Source organism: Amblyraja radiata, chromosome 22 (assembly GCF_010909765.2).
Source record: "Amblyraja radiata isolate CabotCenter1 chromosome 22, sAmbRad1.1.pri, whole genome shotgun sequence".
Classification (NCBI taxonomy): domain Eukaryota; kingdom Metazoa; phylum Chordata; class Chondrichthyes; order Rajiformes; family Rajidae; genus Amblyraja; species Amblyraja radiata.
The window spans coordinates 28,764,110-28,783,617 of NC_045977.1; the positions used below are offsets into that span (position 1 = coordinate 28,764,110).

The 19,508-nt window shown below is 44.8% G+C and overlaps 1 long non-coding RNA gene across 1 annotated transcript; it reads right to left on the reverse strand.

Annotated features, from left to right (window-relative positions):
* Window positions 1-2,893: 2,893 nt before the first annotated feature.
* LOC116985477 lies at window positions 2,894-17,740 on the reverse strand. The gene is made up of 4 exons (XR_004415279.1): window positions 17,730-17,740; window positions 9,463-9,468; window positions 9,101-9,104; window positions 2,894-3,088 (listed from the first exon to the last, which is right to left on the reverse strand). It is a non-coding gene; the product is annotated as an uncharacterized LOC116985477 (long non-coding RNA).
* Between the last annotated feature and the right edge of the window lie 1,768 nt (window positions 17,741-19,508).

Here is a 19,508-nt window from a genome sequence, read left to right on the forward strand (position 1 = left end):
TTGCAGATGCTGGTTTAAACCGAAGATAGATACAAAGAGCTAGAGTAACTCAGCGGGACAGGCAGCATCTTTGGAGAGAAGTAATGGGTGATGTTTCCGATCGAGACCCTTCTTCAGTCTGAAGAAGGGTCTCGACCAGAAACATTACCCGCTCCTGAACTACAACAGACTATTATTATTATTGCACTATATTTGTTTATTTATTGAGTATGTGTGCATGTGTATATACACACACTGAACTTTTTTTTCTCCCGTTATGTACTATGTTTATCTATTCTGTTGTGCTGCAGCAAGCAAGAATTTGATTGTCCTATCTGGGACATATGACAATAAAACACTCTTGACTCTTCTCTCCAGAGATGGTTAGTACTCATGCCCCTTATCATCTGAACTAAACCAATCTCTTTTATTTTGCAATTCATTCTCCCGGCAGCTCTGCTTTGTAAATTGTAAACCTTCCACGCTTCCCCCAGTTGTGAGCTGGGGTCCATGATCGCTTTTCTTCTGCATTGAGTTTATTGACATATGTGCAGGTGCGGTGAGGCGCAGGTGCGATGAGGCGCAGGAGCGGTGTGGCGCAGGTGCGGTGAGGCGCAGGTGCGGTGAGGCGCAGGAGCGGTGTGGCGCAGGTGCGGTGAGGCGCAGGTGCGGTGAGGCGCAGGTGCGGTGAGGCGCAGGTGCGGTGAGGCGCAGGTGCGGTGAGGCGCAGGTGCGATGAGGCGCAGGTGCGGTGAAGCGCAGGTGCGATGAGGCGCAGGTGCGATGAGGCGCAGGTGCGGTGAGGCGCAGGTGCGGTGAGGCGCAGGTGCGGTGAGGCGCAGGTGCGGTGAGGCGCAGGTGCGGTGAGGCGCAGGTGCGGTGTGGCGCAGGTGCGGTGAGGCGCAGGTACGGTGAGGCGCAGGTGCGATGAGGCGCAGGTGCGATGAGGCGCAGGTGCGGTGAGGCGCAGGTGCGGTGTGGCGCAGGTGCGGTGAGGCGCAGGTGCGGTGAGGCGCAGGTGCGGTGAGGCGCAGGTGCGGTGAGGCGCAGGTGCGGTGAGGCGCAGGTGCGGTGTGGCGCAGGTGCGGTGAGGCGCAGGTACGGTGAGGCGCAGGTGCGATGAGGCGCAGGTGCGATGAGGCACAGGTGCGGTGTGGCGCAGGTGCGGTGTGGCGCAGGTACAACGATGAACTTGCTCGCAGCAGCATCACGGCAGCATCACTGACTCAGACAAACCCGCAAAGACAAAATCATACATAAATAGCACGCAAATACTACAAAAAGTTCCATGCAAAAAAACAAGACCAGCAGGGATGGCACAGCTGCTGACTATCGGGTTCCATCCTGACTTCGGATGCTGTTTGAGTGGAGTTTGCACGTTCTCCACATGGGTTTCCTCCAGGTCCTCTGGTTTCTTTCCACATCCTAAACAGCGTGCGGGTTTGTAGCTTAATTGGCCGTTGGAGATTGCCCCTGCTGTGTAGGGAGTGGGTGGAAAGTGGGATAACATCGAACTTGTGACCGGGTGGTCAGCGTGGTCTTGGTGGGCCAAAGGGCCTGCTTACATGCTGTATCTTCCAATCAATCAATCAAGACACTAGTGCAAAGTACACACTTGAAAAACAAGTTTCTAATATATATCTTCTCTCTCTCTCTCTCTCTCTCTCTCTCTCTCTCTCTCTTTTCTGAATCTTCACTTCTTGGTCTTCACGATGAGGTGTTGGCAACTCTGTGATTTCCATTGCTCACAAGACCTTTGCGTTAGTGCCGCCAGCAATATTGATAACTCCTCTCACTGGGCAGGGCTTCACCAGTCAACCCCAACCCCAACCCCCCCCCACCATGTGCAACATCCACAGGCGATAAACATTCAACCAGCGATAAACCTTCACCATCTGCATTAGTGTCAGTTTCACGCATGCCCAGCTGCAGGCTCTTACATGCTGCGTTCACTTAGTGCAGAGACAGGCATTGCTATTCTGTTAATGCACACTGAATCGGAGAACAAATTAAATTCACAGCACCTCATAAAAATGCACAGATTGTAATAAAAGACCTTTACTGAGATAGATGCTGGTGTAGCAGTCATAGATTTGCCTGTGAATTCTTTCACGAAATCTGTGCAGGAGACGTCCCTTTCTTAATGGATGACAAAGGATTCAAGTCACATGGCTCCTGAATCATTCGACAATGCCTCTGGTGTGATAAACGAGACAGATTCCAGAGCAACTGCTGGTGGTGTGAGCTGAAACTCTCCTCTCTCCAGCAGCCTCTGGACCGTCGATGTTTAGGTCCAGTGATGACTAAATCACACTCGCAATAACAGGAACTTGCTTGCTGCAAGCAGTGGGCCAGTGCAGAGAAGAGCAACAATGGCACTGATCCTCAGGGATGCACTTGCAAACCTACTCATAGCCTCAGATCATCATGGGACATTTGGCCCATTAAATCTGTACCAGCTCTTTCCAAAGCCAACCCACAACCCAACCCAGTCTTCATATCTGCAATCTTATTTCTTCATCATGTAGTTATCCGGCTCCCTATTGAAGGCTGTAAATGTACTAAGGGATTGGTGTATGGATTGGAGAGGTTCAGAGGGATATGGGCCAAATGCAGGCAGGTGGGCCTAGAGTAGATGGGACATGTTTGTCGGTGTGGGCAAGTTGGGCCAAAGGACCTGTTTCCACGCTGTAAGATTCTATGACTTTAATGCTTCCTTTTGTTTCAATCATCTTAAATCTGTTGCTTTAGAATCAGAATCAGAATCACACTTTATTCGCCAAGTATGTTTTGCAACATATGAGGAATTTAGTGTTTGGTCTTTCTGTCTTGGAAATTTTTTTCAGGAGTTTTTTGTACTAGTTTTGGGGTTATTCATTTATTACATTTGTTGGTTATATATTATCACCATGACTGTTATGTTGCTGCAAATGAGATTTTAATTGTTCTGTTGTCAATACCAATGACAATTAAACATCATCGAGTCATAGAGTCACAGACCATAGGAACAGGCCCTTCGGCTCAACTTGCCCAGACCAACCAAGATGCCCATCTACACTTGTCCCACCTGCCTGAGTTTGCCCAAGATCTAAACCTATCCGATCTATGTCTTTTAATTGTTATCAGAATCTGCCTCAACTACCTCCTCTGGTGGCTAGTTCCATTTACCCAACACCATCTGTCTTGACTTTTGTAACTCTCTTGACTATATAACAACATCAATTTCTATTGAACGCTACCATTAAATCTCTTACTCTGGGAAGAACAATCTTGGCTTTTTCAATGTTTTTTTTCCAACCCATAACCCAATACAAAATACATCCATTATTTCCCAAACACAGCTTGCCTTTACAAATCGCTGCTGTCACTGATTAACGACTGCATTACTAAATGCTCACTCACCTTATCTCCAGGTATGGATTATGAATGACTAATCACAATTGGCAGAAGACTGACCTGGTTTATCCTTATTTCCTGTCATGAGTAGCAAGTTTATTTTGGTTACCTTCCAATCCTGCTCTTAATTGATTCACTTTGATGTAAAAGTTTCTGAGAAGTCCTGGAGGTTGCAAGGCACAAGTAGGTTTCAAATCAAAGGAGACGTTGGTTGGAATTATACAATGTTCATATCTGAGTGATATTGGCTTGAGGCCACACCGACTCTCCTCTGTATTCTCAATGTAAGGTCCAAAAAGGCCAGACAGTCAGGAAAGATTTTCAGTGGTGCTCAATCAAATCAGGAATGTTTAAGGCTTCCACAGTGTGGGACAGAGATGAGGATGTTGCAAAATATTTGAATTTACATAGAGGTACACTAGAGTAAAGTATTTGCAAACCATTTGTAACGTAGGCAGTCCTTGAGTACTGCCTACAGATCTTGGTTGCACAAAGAGTGCAAGGGCATCCTTCAAGGGCATCCCAGGGCAGCATGGTGGCACAACACCAGAGACCCGGGTTCGATCCTCACTATGGGTGCTGTCTGTATGGAGTTTGCACGTTCTCCCCGTGACCAGCATGGATTTTCTCTAATATCTTCGGTTTCCTCCCACACTCCAAAGACGTACAGGTTTGTAGGTTAAATGGCTTGGTGTAAATGTAAAACTAAATCGGCCCTGGTGTGAGTAGGGTAGTGTAAGTGTGCGGGGATCGCTGGTTGGTGCGGACGCGGTGGGCCAAAGGGCCTGTTTCCGCGCTGTATCTCTAATGAAACTAAATTAAACTAAGATGGCGGTCGCAGCGGGCAGAGGAAAGAATAGTGCCGGTGAACGGGTTGGGGGCTTACCTCCCTCATCCAGGGGGCAGCCCGGGGCACAGAGGCCGAATGGTGGCCATGTGAGGCAACATTTGCGGCCTGATGTGTCCGGTTTGAGATGTGGGTGGAGTCGGCCACAGGAGGCCCTACAGCAGCTTGGGGTTCGATTAAATCGGCCACCACTCCAAACGTCGAGCGCGCGGTTACGGATGCAGCCTGCAACAGCATGGAGCAATGTAGGTGGGCATCAGCAACATAGCCTTGGACCTCAACACCAGGACAAAGGTCTTTCTGTGTAGGAAGGAATGGCAGATGCTGGTTTAAACCAAAGATAGACACAAAATGCTGGAGTCACTCAGCGGGACAGGCAGCATCTCTGGAGTGAAGGAATGGGTGACGTTTTGTGTCAAGAAGTCTGAGTCTGAAGAAGGGTATCGACCCGAAACTTCCCCCATTCCTTCTCTCCAGAGATGTTGCCTGTCCTGCTGAGTTACTCCAGCATTTTGTGTCTATCTAAGGCCTTTATGGCCAAATGAAGACTTTAACATTTTTAACAACGAACCTGAAGGGTGTAAGATGACATTGGAAATATGGCAACTCTTATGTACTGTGTTACTGTGATCCACTATTTGTACATTTTGCACATAAATATGATTGCGCCTTTGCATAGCAATATTTTTACTGAACAATATGCAAAAAATAAATTCCACTGTACATGGGTCTATGTGACAATAAAGTACCATAGAACTATGAAAGAGTAATACCAGCAGCTTCTTCTCAGAGATTCATTGCTTTCTGACAGAAGAGATTTTTATTCATCTTAGTTTTAAATAACCAGCCTTTTATATTGTACCAATGTCCCTTTGTCCATGACTCTTCCCCAAGTGAAAACATTGCACAATTGATGCAGTCAAGCTTCCTTAGAGCTTATATGTTTAAATAAGGTCACCCTTGTTCTTTTGCATTCCAAGTAGTGCAGTCCATATTCTATTCTTGCCGAATCACCTTTGGACTGGCTCCAAATCTATGTTGACTTTTCGCCTATCCAAACTAATCCAGATTGTTTGTTTAGTTTAGTTTATTGTCACATGTACCGTACAGTGAAAAGCTTTTGTTGTATGCTAACCAGTCAGCAAAAAGACAATGCATGCTTGGGTATATGGCCTTGGCTATTCAAGTGCCTGTTTAAATATCTCTTTAATGTAGTGATTGTCCATGATTCCACCACATTCATTGGCATGCATCTCAGATATCAACCACTCTCTGCGTAAAACACTTTCCCCTTAAACATCCCGTTCAAAACCCCCTCCTCGACTCTAATAACCTGTGGTTTATGTTTTCTATATCCCTAGCATTGGAAAATGATTCTGACCATCCACCTTTTCTGTGTCTCTCATAGTTGTGCATACCTCTATCCCCTGACCTCCTTCACCCTAGGGAAAAGAAGCAAAGCATATCTGACCTTTCTCCATAACTAAACACTTCCAACGTTCAACTGAGCAACGTTCTAGTGAAATCTCCTCTGCACTTTCTCCAGCGCAATCACTTTGATGCCCATTGACTTCAGTTTTGCCAGGGTTCCTTGATGCCACACTTTGAACATCTACCTCAATATCAAGGGCAGTCACTGTCACCACATACGTAAAATTCAGCTTTGGATTGGCATCCATTCCAATCCTCCAACAATGCCGACACATCTCACAGTCAGGGCTTCATAGGACTATTATCAATCGAAAACAGACCCAGTGTCACATGAAGTGGAGTGAGGGTGGGTGACTGAAAGCTGAGACAGAACAGGTTTAAAGGAATTGATGCCTCAAAGTAGTGAAGAGAAAGATTGGAAGGCAGAGAGATGTGTGTGTGTGTGTGTGTTTGTGTGCGTGCGTGTGTGTGTGTGTGTGTGTGTGTGTGTGTGTGTGTGTGTGTGTGTGTGTGTGTGTGTGTGTGTGTGTGTGTGTGTGTGTGTGTGTGTGTGTGTGTGTGTGTGTGTGTCCCATTCAACTACAGACAGGGTTAGGATGAAGTATTAAGTTCAGAGATGAGCAAAAGGTCTGAATTGTGTTATCTCAGAGTGCGACTGGACTGGAAGAGATTACTGAAGTTGTGTGAGGAAGGACAGTGGTTCAATGATGCTTTTATTGTCACACGTGTGAAATAAGATGATAGAGAATTTCAAACGTCTGTTGCTACCGTTCAAGAAAAACACCTTGCAGAAGCTCGGCTACGATAAAATGGAGCAGGGCAGGTGAGCTGAGACAGCCAGTATTGACTGAAACCATTACCTCACCACAGGCCACTAAAGAGCAGCACAGAAGCCAGAACAATGACTCAGATGTCAAACATTAACAAACAGGGTGAGGTCTGCCAATGGTGTAGGTGGAATCGTTCATCTCAAGGTCTCCCGATAAATCACAGGTCATGCCAGCTAATGACTCATGATGTTATTGGCAAAGGTGGAGAAGGCAGAGGGAGGAAGCAACTGAATAACAACAGGTGGAGGAGAAGAAGGCTCTTAAGAAGGTTCAGAAATGGGCATGCAGTAGCATTTTACCCGGAAAATGCATATACTTCCAATGTTGAGCGGCACGGTGGCGCAGTGGTAGAGTTGCTGCCTCACAGCGCCAGAGACCCAGGTTCCATCCTGACTACAGGTGTTTGTCTGTACGGAGATTGTACGTTCACCCCGTGACCTGTGTGGCTTTTCTCCTGGATCTCCGGTTTCCTCCCACACTCCAAAGACTTACCGTTATGTGGGCTAATTGGCTTGGTATGTGTAAATTCACCTGTGTGTGTGTAGGATAGTGTTAGTGTGCGGGGATCGCTGGTCGGCGCAGACTCGGTGAGTCGAAGGGCCAGTTTCCATGCTGTATCTCTAAACTAAACTAAACTAAAGTTAATGTCCAAAAAACATCCTAGCCAGAACTGGGTTAGGATCATGACTAACCAAAATTATGATAGCTCCTTACACCTTGCACTTTCCTCACTCATCCCTAATTAGATGTGGTTTGACATTCAGCCGTTCACAATCTTTAGCCCACACTTAGGTGAACTCAATGATTAATCAACAGTGGTGGTTGTCATGGAGATATCTGACCTTACTATCGACTATCAGCTGACATGTACATTCCTCAATCAGGGATGAATGGTAACCAAAATACAGGAATCCTATCCTAAGTATTTTCACCGAATACCAGGGTGGCACAGTGACAGCTGTTAGAGCTGCTGCCTCAGGGTGTCATTGACCTGAGTTCAATCCATTGACTCGGGTGCTGTCTGTGTGGAGTTTGCATGTTCTCCCAGCGACTGTGTGAATTTCCCTTAGGCGCTCCTGTTTCTTCCCTCTATCACTGAAGAAGGGTCTCAACCTGAAAAGTCACCCATCCTTTTTCTCTAGAGATGCTGCTTGTCCTACTGAGTTGCACCCAGCATTTTGTGTCTATCATCGATGTAAACCAGCATCCTACACATGGCAATTGCAGGTCTGGGATGGCATGGTGTTTGCATTGCAGGAGCAGTGGACTATTAAAATATGTTTACGGTTTACTGTCCATGTTGCAAGAGAAGGCCATTCAGCCCTATGTCTCTGCTTTGCCATTCTGGGTGATCTTTCCCCCAGCATTACTTTCCCCATATCCCCTGGATTCCTTAATATACAAAAAACTCCATCAATCTCTAATTGAATATTTTCACTGACTGAACATCCATAGCCCTCTTGGGCAGTGAAATCTATCCCTCAGGGCAGACCAATTTCTTCTAATCGTAGTTCGGAATGAGCATATCTTGAGACAGTAATCCCTAGTTCCAGACACACAAGCCAAACAAAGCATCAACTACATCTGCCTGGTTAAGCCTTCTGAAGCCATCTAACTGTAAACAGTACAGCCCCAGTCTGCTTAATCTCTCCCAACAGGACAAGATCTCTTCATCCTTGGTTGACCATCTTTCAGTCCATATTGAGGCACATTAAAGCACAGTCTAATTTGTGCAATTCACAGCCCAGAGCTAAGACCTCAGAGTGGTATGAATTCTCCAGTGTCACAGCGAGCAGAGCATTTTCTCAGCTAGTTAAGCATTAAGTGATTTATGAGACGTTAATGCTTGGCTATGTTTTATCTGGGGACGTACAATATGTGATTTATGATTAAGTAAGCAGTAGCACGTAGGCGTTCTGACTAGACAGGACACTAATGTTCACAAACAAACATGCTTCTTTTGAAACTGTTGTAACGCAGCCTGTCGTTATAGCAACATCTGAGTTGATCATAAGGCAGTGCTTGCCTTTCTGAAAGAAATCACTGGTAGAGCAATAACTTCTTACAAAGGCATCCCCACAACTGCGTTATTTTGGAGATCAAAGATTAAGTAGGGATCTAACAGTGGCATTCATACTTAGTTGGGTCTATGATGTGGTAAAAATGACAGGAGAGTTCATAATCAGAGGACGTAGATTTATGATAATTTGCAAAGAACCAGAGAGGACTTGAGGAGATATAAGAGATGCTGGGATCTTGAGTCAAGAACAAACTGCTGGAGAAACCCACTGGGTCAGGCAGCACCTGTGGAGGGACATGGACAGGCGATGTTTCCGGTTGGAACCTTTGTTCAGTCTTACTTCTGCCTGCAGAAGGGTCCCAACTGAAATGTCCTGTGTCCAGGACTTGAGGCGAATTACATTTTGCAACCTGTTATTACAATCTGGAATGCCCGGTCTGAAATGATGGTGGAAATGGGTTCAATTATAATAAACAGGAGGAGAAGTAGTCCACACAGACCTTCTAACCTGCTCTGCCATACATCATCACAACTCCACTTCACGCTCCCAGTTGGTTCCTCATGTCTGTCCCTGAATCTGGAGATGTGCGTTTTTACACCTCTTTTCCTTTTGCCCCATGGGAGAGGGATGAAGAGGGAGTGGCCAGGGTGCAACTCATCCTTGACTATGCTGGTGGCCTTGCCGAGGCAGTGTGAGGTATAAATAGAGTCAATGGAAGGGAGGATGGATTCTCTGATGGTCTGGACGGCTGCCACAATTCTCTGCAATTTCCTGCGGTCTTGGATGGAGCTGTCACCAAACCATAGATACATAGATACATAGAAAATAGGTGCAGGAGTAGGCCATTCGGCCCTTCGAGCCTGCACCGCCATTCAATGTGATCATGGCTGATCATCCCTCAGTATCCTGTACCTGCCTTCTCTCCATACCCCCTGATCCCTTTAGCCACAAGGGCCACATCTAACTCCCTCTTAAATATAGCCAATGAACTGGCCTCAACAACCCTCTGTGGCAGAGAGTTCCAGAGATTCACCACCCTCTGTGTGAAAAAGTTTCTTCTAATCTCGGTCCTAAAGGATTTCCCCCTTATCCTTAAGCTGTGACCCCTTGTCCTGGACTTCCCCAACATCGGGAACAATCTTCCTGCATCTAGCCTGTCCAACCCCATAAGAATTGTGTACGTTTCTATAAGATCCCCTCTCAATCTCCTAAATTCTAGCAAGTATAAGCCAAGTCTATCCAGTCTTTCTTCATATGAAAGTCCTGACATCCCAGGAATCAGTCTGGTGAACCTTCTCTGCACTCCCTCTATGGCTATAATGTCCTTCCTCAGATTTGGAGACCAAAACTGTACGCAACACTCCAGGTGTGGTCTCACCAAGACCCTGTACAACTGCAGTAGAACCTCCCTGCTCCTATACTCAAATCCCTTTGCTATGAAAGCCAACATACCATTCGCCTTCTTCACTGCCTGCTGCACCTGCATGCCTACTTTCAATGACTGGTGTACCATGACACCCAGGTCTCGCTGCATCTCCCCTTTTCCTAATCGGCCACCATTTAGATAATAGTCTGCTTTCCTGTTTTTGCCACCAAAGTGGATAACCTCACATTTATCCACATTATACTGCATTGCGATAACATGTTTTCCGTGGTGCATCTGTAGAAGTTGGTGAGAGTTGGGAACATGCCAAACTTCCTGAGCCTCCTAAGGAATTAGAGTCATCGGTGTGCTTTTTAGGCCATTGCTTCAATATGGGTGGTCCAGGACAAGTTGTTGGTGATATTGACTCCTGGGAAATGTCCTTCCTTAGAGCAAAGTATGACTGTAACTATTGGCTTCTTCCCCTCCCCTCCCCCCCCCCCCCCTTAATGCCCATCTTTTTCCATTTTACCATGACCCCATGGTGCCACAATCGGTCAAATGCATCCTTGATGAACAGTATGTTGCCATCAGTAGGGGTATTGAGTGCAAGAGCCAGGAAATCATGCTGCATCTTTATATGAGTTTGGGCTGGCTGCATTGGGAGCATTGCATGCAGTTCATATCACCCCTTTCCCCTTTACAGGAAGGATGTTCAGGCTTTGAGGTGGGTGCAGCAAAGGTTTACCAGAAAGGTGACTGCAATAGAGAGTAATAATAAAGAAGAATTTGGACAGATTTGGATCGTGTTGCATAGAGCATCGGAGGCTGAGGGGAGACCAGATAGAAGTATATAAAATGATGGGGGACATAGATAGAATAAACAGTCAGTCCAATTTCCCTGGGTGGCAATGTAAATGACTAGATAGCATAGCTTTCTGGTGAAAAGGGAAATATTTAAAGATGTGCACAGCAGGTTTTTTACATAGAAGATGATGGGTGTCTGGAACATGCTGCCAGGGATGGCGATGGCGGCAGATACAATTAGTGGCATTTAAAAGGTTTTTAAATAGGCACAGGGATGTCCTGGGCAAGGGGGAAATTAGTTTAACGTGGCATCATGTTTGGCATGAACATTGTTTACCGAATGGCCTGTTCCCATGCTGTGCAGGTTCAGTAGTTTTAACCTCAGTAACTTGGTTCCTTGGTCCACATTTGAATGAAGGCCATGGTGAGGTCCACAGCTAAGCGATGCTGGTAACATCCAACCTGAACATCAGTCAACTGGACAGTTCAGTTTAGTTTATGGACACGTGTACCTAGGTACAGTGAAAAGCTTTTGTTGTGTGTTATCCAGTCAGCGGAAAGGCAATACATGATTACAATCGAGGCATTTACAGTGTACATGTCATGCCAGCACATGTGTCTCCTCCATTTGAAGCCTCCGCATCTGGGAGGGGACAGTACGTGGTGAAGGAATAACATTAGTGCAAGGTAAAGCCCGAAAAGTTTGATGAAGGATAGTCCGAGAGTCGCCTCTGATAGTTGTTCAGGACAGCTCTCTGGTCGCGGTAGGATAATTCAGTTGCTTGATAACAGCTGGGAAGAAAATGTCCCTGAATCTGGAGGTGAGCGTTTTCACACTTCTATATCTTTTGCCTGATGGGAGAGGGTAGAAGAGGTCATGGCCAGGGTGCGATTCGTCCTTGATTATGCTGCTGGCCTTGCCGAGATAAATGGAAGGAGGTTGGTTTGTCAGTGGTGTGTATGTACTATCTGACTGTTTATCAGTTCCCCATTTATCATCTCCAGCCTTTGTGACTATCTCCACCCTTTGCTCCCGTTTCCGACCCATCTGTCAATTTCCTTATCTGAAGAAGACATAGTGAGCTGGTGTAACTCCATGGGTTCGGCAGCATCTCTGGAGAACTTGGGTAAGTGATGTTTCAAGTTGTGATTTCTCTCCAGACTCACTTTATCTTCCTTATCTGAATGTACCTCTTGCCCCACCCCTTCCCTTCACCCCTTTCTGCCAACTATCTACCCTCTCCTCTATCAGTCTGAATAAGGGTCCTGATCCAAAATGTTGTCTGTTCATTTCATTCCTTCAGCAATGTGCGAGAGTATCTGCACCGGAAAGGCGGCAGTGTTTCAAGAAGCCAGCTCACTATCTCCATCTCAGAAGAAATGAAGGATGGGCCATAAATGCTGGTCCTAAAGTAACCCCCAGAGCACCCCCCAAAAAAAGAATGAAAATTAATCATAAACCAGGGAACAATAAACATATGCACACAATGACCTCTTTTCGTGAAGTCAATGACATTAGAATGAGCGACTCAGATGAGCAGTAACCCAGGCAGTAACCACATTCAGTCGACGATGCTTTATTCCACAAACCTAATCCCCTTATATCTCAAAAGGCTCATGTGTGCTAAATCTGTTCCCTGACATAACAAAACATTTATAACACAGAGAGATGATCCTCCTCCCACTCTGCTTCAACTCAACCTGTCAGCATAATCTTCCATTTTATTCCCAGATGTTTATCCAGTTTCCCTTTGGCAACAATGATATGAGTTGCTTTAACCACTCCATACAGTGGAGAGTTCTGTGCTCTCACCACCCTCTAGGTGAAATGCTCACTTCTGAATTCCTCGTTCGACGTATCAGCAGTGGCACAATATTTAAACCAACTAATTTGAGTCGACAGCTGGAATGAATAACACTTATAACGTTAAAAAAAAATGGTTTAAAATGCTGGCCTCTCGATCACTGAAAGATAAACAGAAATCGTCCAATTACTCTTGCGTTGAGATTAGGGATAATTCATATCCCAAACAATGATGTTCATCAGAGTAAAGCAGTACAGACTTTAATCCATGATCAAATCAAACTTCTGTCTGTAAAAGGAATCTGCAACAGGAATCTCTCAACTAATGGTTTATGTTATTAGAGTTCAAAGACAAAAAAACTATGCTATAAATCATTGATTAGGTAGCAGCTAGAATATTGGGTTTTAACTTAAGCATCATAGAAAAGACGCAGTGAACAGCTAGTCCAGCCAGTGAATAGAAAGGTTAATAATGTTGATCTTTGTTTGAAAGATCCACGGGCAAGAGTAAGGAAGTCTTGTTGCAATTTTACAGACCTTTGGTGATACCAAACCTGCAATGATGTGAGTAGGTCTACCATGTGTTTGTAAGTATAGATTAATTGTTTAGTTTATTGTCACGTGTACCGAGGTACAGTCAAAGGCTTTTGTCGCGTGCTAACCAGTCAGCAGAAAGACAATGCATTCCAATCGAGCCATCCACAGTGTACAGATAAATGGTAAAGGGAATAACATGAATAATATTTAGTGCTAGATGAAGCCAGTAAAGTCCGATCAAAAGGTCGTCCAAGTGTCTCCAACGAGATAGATATTAGTTCAGGACTGCTCTCTAGTTGTGGTAGGATGGGTCATCTGCCTGATAACAGCTGGGAAGAAATTGTCCCTGAATGTGGAGGTGTGTGCATTTTCACACTTCTATTCCTTTTGCCTGGTGGGAGTGCGGAGAAGTGAGAGTGGAACAAGGGAACTTTCAAAAGGTTTTTTTCCTGCTTCATTTTTATGTGGAACACGGACACTATTGGTGGGGCAAACCATTCTTGCCTGTACCTCATAACCATGGACAAAGTGAGCCATATTCTTGGAAGGTGGAGGTGCCAATGTTGAGGATGGTCCCCACCAAGCCGTTCCGTAGCGAATTCCAGATTTCAACCCAGTAATCATGAAAACGCAACATTTCCGCTCAGGGTGGTGTGTGAACCAGCAGTACTACCTTAAGACTGTTACCATTGTCCTTTGAGGCAGTAAAGGTTAAGGATTTAGGAAATGATGCCTTGGAATCCTTAGGGAGTTTAGCAGTGTGCCTTATAGATGGTGCACTCTGATGAGCCCATATTCGACAGCGTGAATGTTGAAAGTGGCACTTTTATTGATATGTACAAGCGAATATGATTGTCATGTTATTGGAAAGATGGCAGCAATGGGATGATTTGCACATCTCTTTTGAAGAAACTCCATGGGCACAGTGGGTGTCTGCCTACTTTGGCAGGGTGTAACTCTACCTTGAGACAGAGCTATAGCCAGCACCGATACAGAGCTCAGTCTTGGAGAATACAACACAGAGGTATTACACATTTTGCACCCAACCATAGGAAATTGTGTGGGAAATTGAGGTAAGATTGCATTTCTGCAGTGCCTTTTCTGGCCACAGGGTGTCCCAAAACAATACAGCAGTTTTTAAGGGTGGCATAGCGGTGCAGTTAATAAACCTGCTGGTTCATGTCTCCAGCGACTCAAGTTCAATCCTGTCCCCTACTCTGGATAAATGACTCGTTGCATCTACCCTATCTATTCCCCTCATGATCTTATCAACAAGGAATACAGTCCAGCCTACCCACCCTCTCACTATATCTCAAGCCCTGAAGTCCTGGCAACATCCTCGTAAATCTTCTCTGCACTATTTTCCAGCTTAACATCTTTCCTATAACAGGGTGATCAAAACCGAACACAATTCTCCAACTGTGGCCTCACCGGCACCTTGTACAGATATAACATAACTTCCCGACTTCTATACTCAAAACCCTGACTGATGAAGGCCGAATGCCTTCTTGACCACCTTATCTACCTGTAACACCACTTTCAAGGAACTAGGTACCTGCATTCCTAGATCCCTCTGCTCTGCAACATTCCCTAGAGCCCTGGCATTTTCTGTGAAGGTCCTGACCTGGTTAGACTCAGCAAAATCCAACACCTCACATTTATCTGCATTAAACTCCATTAACCATTCCCCTGCCCACTTGCCTAACTGATCAAGATCCTGCCTGTAACCTTTGATAACCACCTTCACTACCTACAATACCACCAATTTTAAATACAGCAAGTTCCCTAGAACTGAAGAAGGATCCCGACTCAAAACGTCACCTGTCCATTCCCTCCAGGGATGTTGCCTGAGGTACTCCGACACTTTGTGTTTGACTCAACATTCCAGCATCTGCAGTTCCTTGTGTCTCCTCCAAACACCTTGTGGGAATGACCAGATAATCCATTTTAGTGGCACTGATTAAAGCCAAGGTACCCGGAAGTAATAATAATAATAATAATGGATGGGATTTATATAGCGCCTTTCTAATACTCAAGGCGCTTTACATCGCATTATTCATTCACTCCTCAGTCACACTCGGTGGTGGTAAGCTACTTCTGTAGCCACAGCTGCCCTGGGGCAGACTGACGGAAGCGTGGCTGCCAATCTGCGCCTACGGCCCCTCCGACCACCACCAATCACTCACACACATTCACACACATTCACACACAGGCAAAGGTGGGTGAAGTGTCTTGCCCAAGGACACAACGACAGTATGCACTTCAAGTGGGATTCGAACCGGCTACCTTCCGGTTGCCAGCCGAACACTTAGCCCATTGTGCCATCTCCTCCAGTACTCCTCCAGACACAGAGAGCTCCGCACTATCCAAAAGTAACAAGAAAAGAATCTACAATGCCGCTATTTCAGAGAGAGTTTCAGTTACTATTGCTCAGAGCTGCCGAGCAACTTTGTCACGTTGCCTCGCATTCCCCAAAGTGGATTGGCTGCAACTGCGCGCTGATGTAAGGTAAAAGGCTGATTTTGAATCAGTGATTATTTCAGGAATCAGATGTAATAGTCTGGGATTTATTGCAGGATTACACAATCCCCAGATGCCATTGTGCAGTCTGCGGTTTCCCTGTTCGTCTGTTACCTTCTTTTCAAATCTTAACTATTTCCTGGCATTTGGTGCTGCTCACATCTGGAGACAGACAGAGGGCATTGAACCACTGCTCCCTTGTTCGATGTGTAGGAATGCGCTGTGTGGTCATTGGGCTGCAGAACTCATACTTTCTGGCCCTGTATCTCTAATGCATCATCCTCTTGTTTTTATCTCCAGTTCATTCTGGCCAAGCTCTGCTCGAACACAATATATTTACTTTTATATCAACAATGTCCCTCAGCCTCCTTCATAGACTCTTTCAATTACCTCTTCGAATAGTGAAAGGACTGGATAGGGTGAATGCAGACAAGATAGTTCCACTGGTGGGAGAGTCTAGGACCAGATGCCATAGCCTCAGAATAAAAGGACTCACCGTTAGAAAGGAGATGCGGTGGAATTTCTTTAGTGACAGGGTGGTGAATCTGTGGAATTCATTGCCACGGAAGGCTGTGGAGGCCGTCAATGGAAATATTTAAGGTGGTGATTGATAGATTATTGTTTAGTACGGGTATCAGGGGATATAGGGAATAGGCCAGAAAATGGGGTTCAGAGGGAAAGATAGATCAGCCATGATTGAATGGCAGAGTAGACTTGATGGGCCGAATGGCCAAATTGTGCACTTATTACATGAACCTATGAACTATTTGAACAGCCTCTCTCCCTCCTTAATCAACATCCACCAATTTCTTTATCAAAAGCTGCCATTTAATAAAGCAGCCAATTCCATCGGACATCAGCATCGTGAAGTTGAAACTGCCCTGTGTGGTGTCTCGTCAAAATCCCCGTGGAGATGGAAACTGTGTTTTGAATGTAAAATTAAAACCTTACCTGAGAAAAACAAACCTCCTTTGGATTCAAGAGTCTTTCAATGGCTTTTCACAACTTCCTTGATTTGGGATTTCAAATCCTGCTTCGGTATACAAAGGGTTACATTGGAATGATATCATTTTGAGTCCCGGGTTAGTGGCAAAGAATTTAATGTTCCCCCTTGTCTCCAGTTTCTATAAGAGTTTTGATGAAAGTTATATGGAATGCTTGGCGATGGAGTGAGAGTGATCACTAGGAACAGAAGCCTTGTTAAAGTACAAAATAGTTTATCTTCCAACAGTCTGCCTTTGATAGATGAGAGCAGATAAGATGCTTGCAATTACATGTAACTAAGGGCCAAAATCAGTGGGGAAGGGAATGGGGAGTTGAGGTGGCAGAACATATAACAACCTCTCCACAAGTTGTAAAAATAAGCATTGAGTACCATGTTTCCAAACTACTTTCATTTGAGTAAAAAGCAACAACTTTTGCTTTATAACTTTCCTTTCGCAGATTACAATCTCTTTGACCTTGTTTCAACGATAACATTTCCTGCTATAGCTGCACGTTTTGCCCTTGAGGCCAGATTTGCCAGATAGTCATTTAAATGAAGATTAACGATCAAAGCTTTCATGTCGCTGGGAACCTTTTAAAAAGAAAGGGCAATATAGATCTTTATTTTTGTGATAACGCTCAATCTTTGTTCCTGGGTGATGAGCATGGAGATAGGGGAAGGGGGAAAGAAACAAAATATTAGCAAATGTGCTTCTCTCCTTCCCCTCTCCAAGAACTTGGGTTAGCTGTCAATTGTTGATGTCCCGCGCAGGTGTTAAAATCTGTCGGGGTTTATGGCCCTTGTAAGTGCTTGCAGGTGTGAGAATTACTGTGATTATTACAGTAACCATCCTACAGTTCAAGGTTGCAAACTTATTGAGTGGTAAATTTGTTCCTCCAGCAGTCCCCATGTATCAAAAAAAGATACACCGTTCATCAATTCCTGCCAAGAGTTTCTCTGTAAACCTCTACATTCATCTACTGCTGCTTTCAACTTTTTAACTCAATGCCCATTGTAAAAATCTCAGTGTTATCAAATTAATACCAAGCCCAAAGGACGCTATCCACCCGAAATGTCACCCATTCCTTCTCTCCAGAGATGCTGCCTGACCTGCTGAGTTACTCCAGCATTTTGTGTCTATCCTAGCTGGCTAAAGGTTTGGTGATGGAGCTAAAGTTGGGGAGAGCTTTTAAAGGGGCACAGACAGACATAGACAAGTGCAAGGATGGTATTTCTGGGCCTGGGGCATAGGTTCCTGGAGACAATGGTGGGGCAAAGGATGACTAGGGAAAGCATGAATCAGAGCAAGATGAAACCAAATATATCACAGCATCTGCATTATAATTCCCAATAGGCAGGAGTACTTAATTAAAAGAGCAATGTGAATTTTATGCAGGGCACTTAAGAACTGTGGTTTTAAAGTGGCTTAAATTAAGGATAATCCTTTTTGAATAGGCCTTTTCAATTGAGGACATTTATTTGAAATTCAAAGCTATTAAATTTTCAACTCTGACATTGTTTTCTTTTAAGACATCACAAAGTGTTGCTAAAAAAAGATGGGGCAGCAAGAATAACTTTAATCATAGAAATGACCAAAGCGTAGAGAGAAAGGAGAAAAGCCAAGTCAAGTTTATTGTAATATGCGCAGGTGCTGTGCGGTACAGGTACAATGAAAATCTGAAGAAGGGTTTCGGCCCGAAACGTCGCCTATTTCCTTCGCTCCATAGATGCTGCTGCACCCGCTGAGTTTCCCCAGCAATTTTGTGTACCAATGAAAATCTTGCTTGCTGCACAGAGGCTACACATTAATACATAAATTATGCTTAAATCAGATGATTGGGTGACAGCATCACGTGACAGGCACACTCCCCAACAAAGTTCATGGATAAAATGTCACCAGATTCTTAGTGGGACAGTGGTAGGGGGTGAAATTGGATCAATCAGGTCAGCATTCATTAGAGTTCAGAAGGATGAGAAGGAATCTGCCTGGGTTTGACAGACTGAATACAGGAAGGATGATACTCAGACTGGCGGGTCTGGAGCCAGAGATCACAGCCTCATAATATGGGGTAGGATATGTACGACTGCGATGAGAAGAAATGTCTTCATGAAGGGGAAACAAAACTGTGGTGTTTTCAAGGCAGTGGAGGCCACATTAGTGAATCCATTTACAAAGGAGATGTGTAGACTTCCGGGCACAGAAGGAATCAATGGGAATTGAGACAAAGCAGGGGCACCTTGTTGAGATAAAGGATCAGCCTTGACTATAGAGAATGGATCTGAAGGGCTTTCTTTCTGTCACACATTAGATGAGATGCCCCTTCCCATTTGGCAAACCCAATACACATTTACATATGTACATTGATGATCAAAGATGTGGTAAAAAAATGGTTAAGACAATCAGAGGGGATGAATATTGGAGGCCAGGCAAAATCCTCAGGAAAGGTAGAAGCTGAATTTGAGTAAGGCAGGGCCATGAGGTGCGAGTGTATTTTGGGCAATTTGAAGCAAGTGTAAAAATGATTATATCATTATAAACTTGAAGGTGATTAGAAATCAGATAGGGAAGACATATCTGAAAAAAGAATGTCATATTATTAAAAATGTTCTTTTAAACAATGAATTCACTATCCAATATTGATCACATACTTAATTGCCAAATGGCATGCATTTTCCTAATGTGTAGGAAGGATGCTGAGGCTGGTTTAAACCAAAGATAGACACAAAGAGTGGGAGTTACTCAGCAGGTCAGGCAGCATCTCTGGAGAAAAGGAATAGGTGACGTTTCGGGTGGAGACCCTTCTTCAGACTCAGGGGAAAGTCTGAAGAAGGATCTCGACCCTGAAACATCACCTATTCCCTTATCTCCAGAGATGCTTGCTATCTGACCCGCCTTTTGTGTCTATCTGCATTTTCCTAATGCTGTATTCAGTAAAATCAGCCAATATTACTTTTGAGCAGGAAGGAACTGCAGATGCTGGTTTAAAC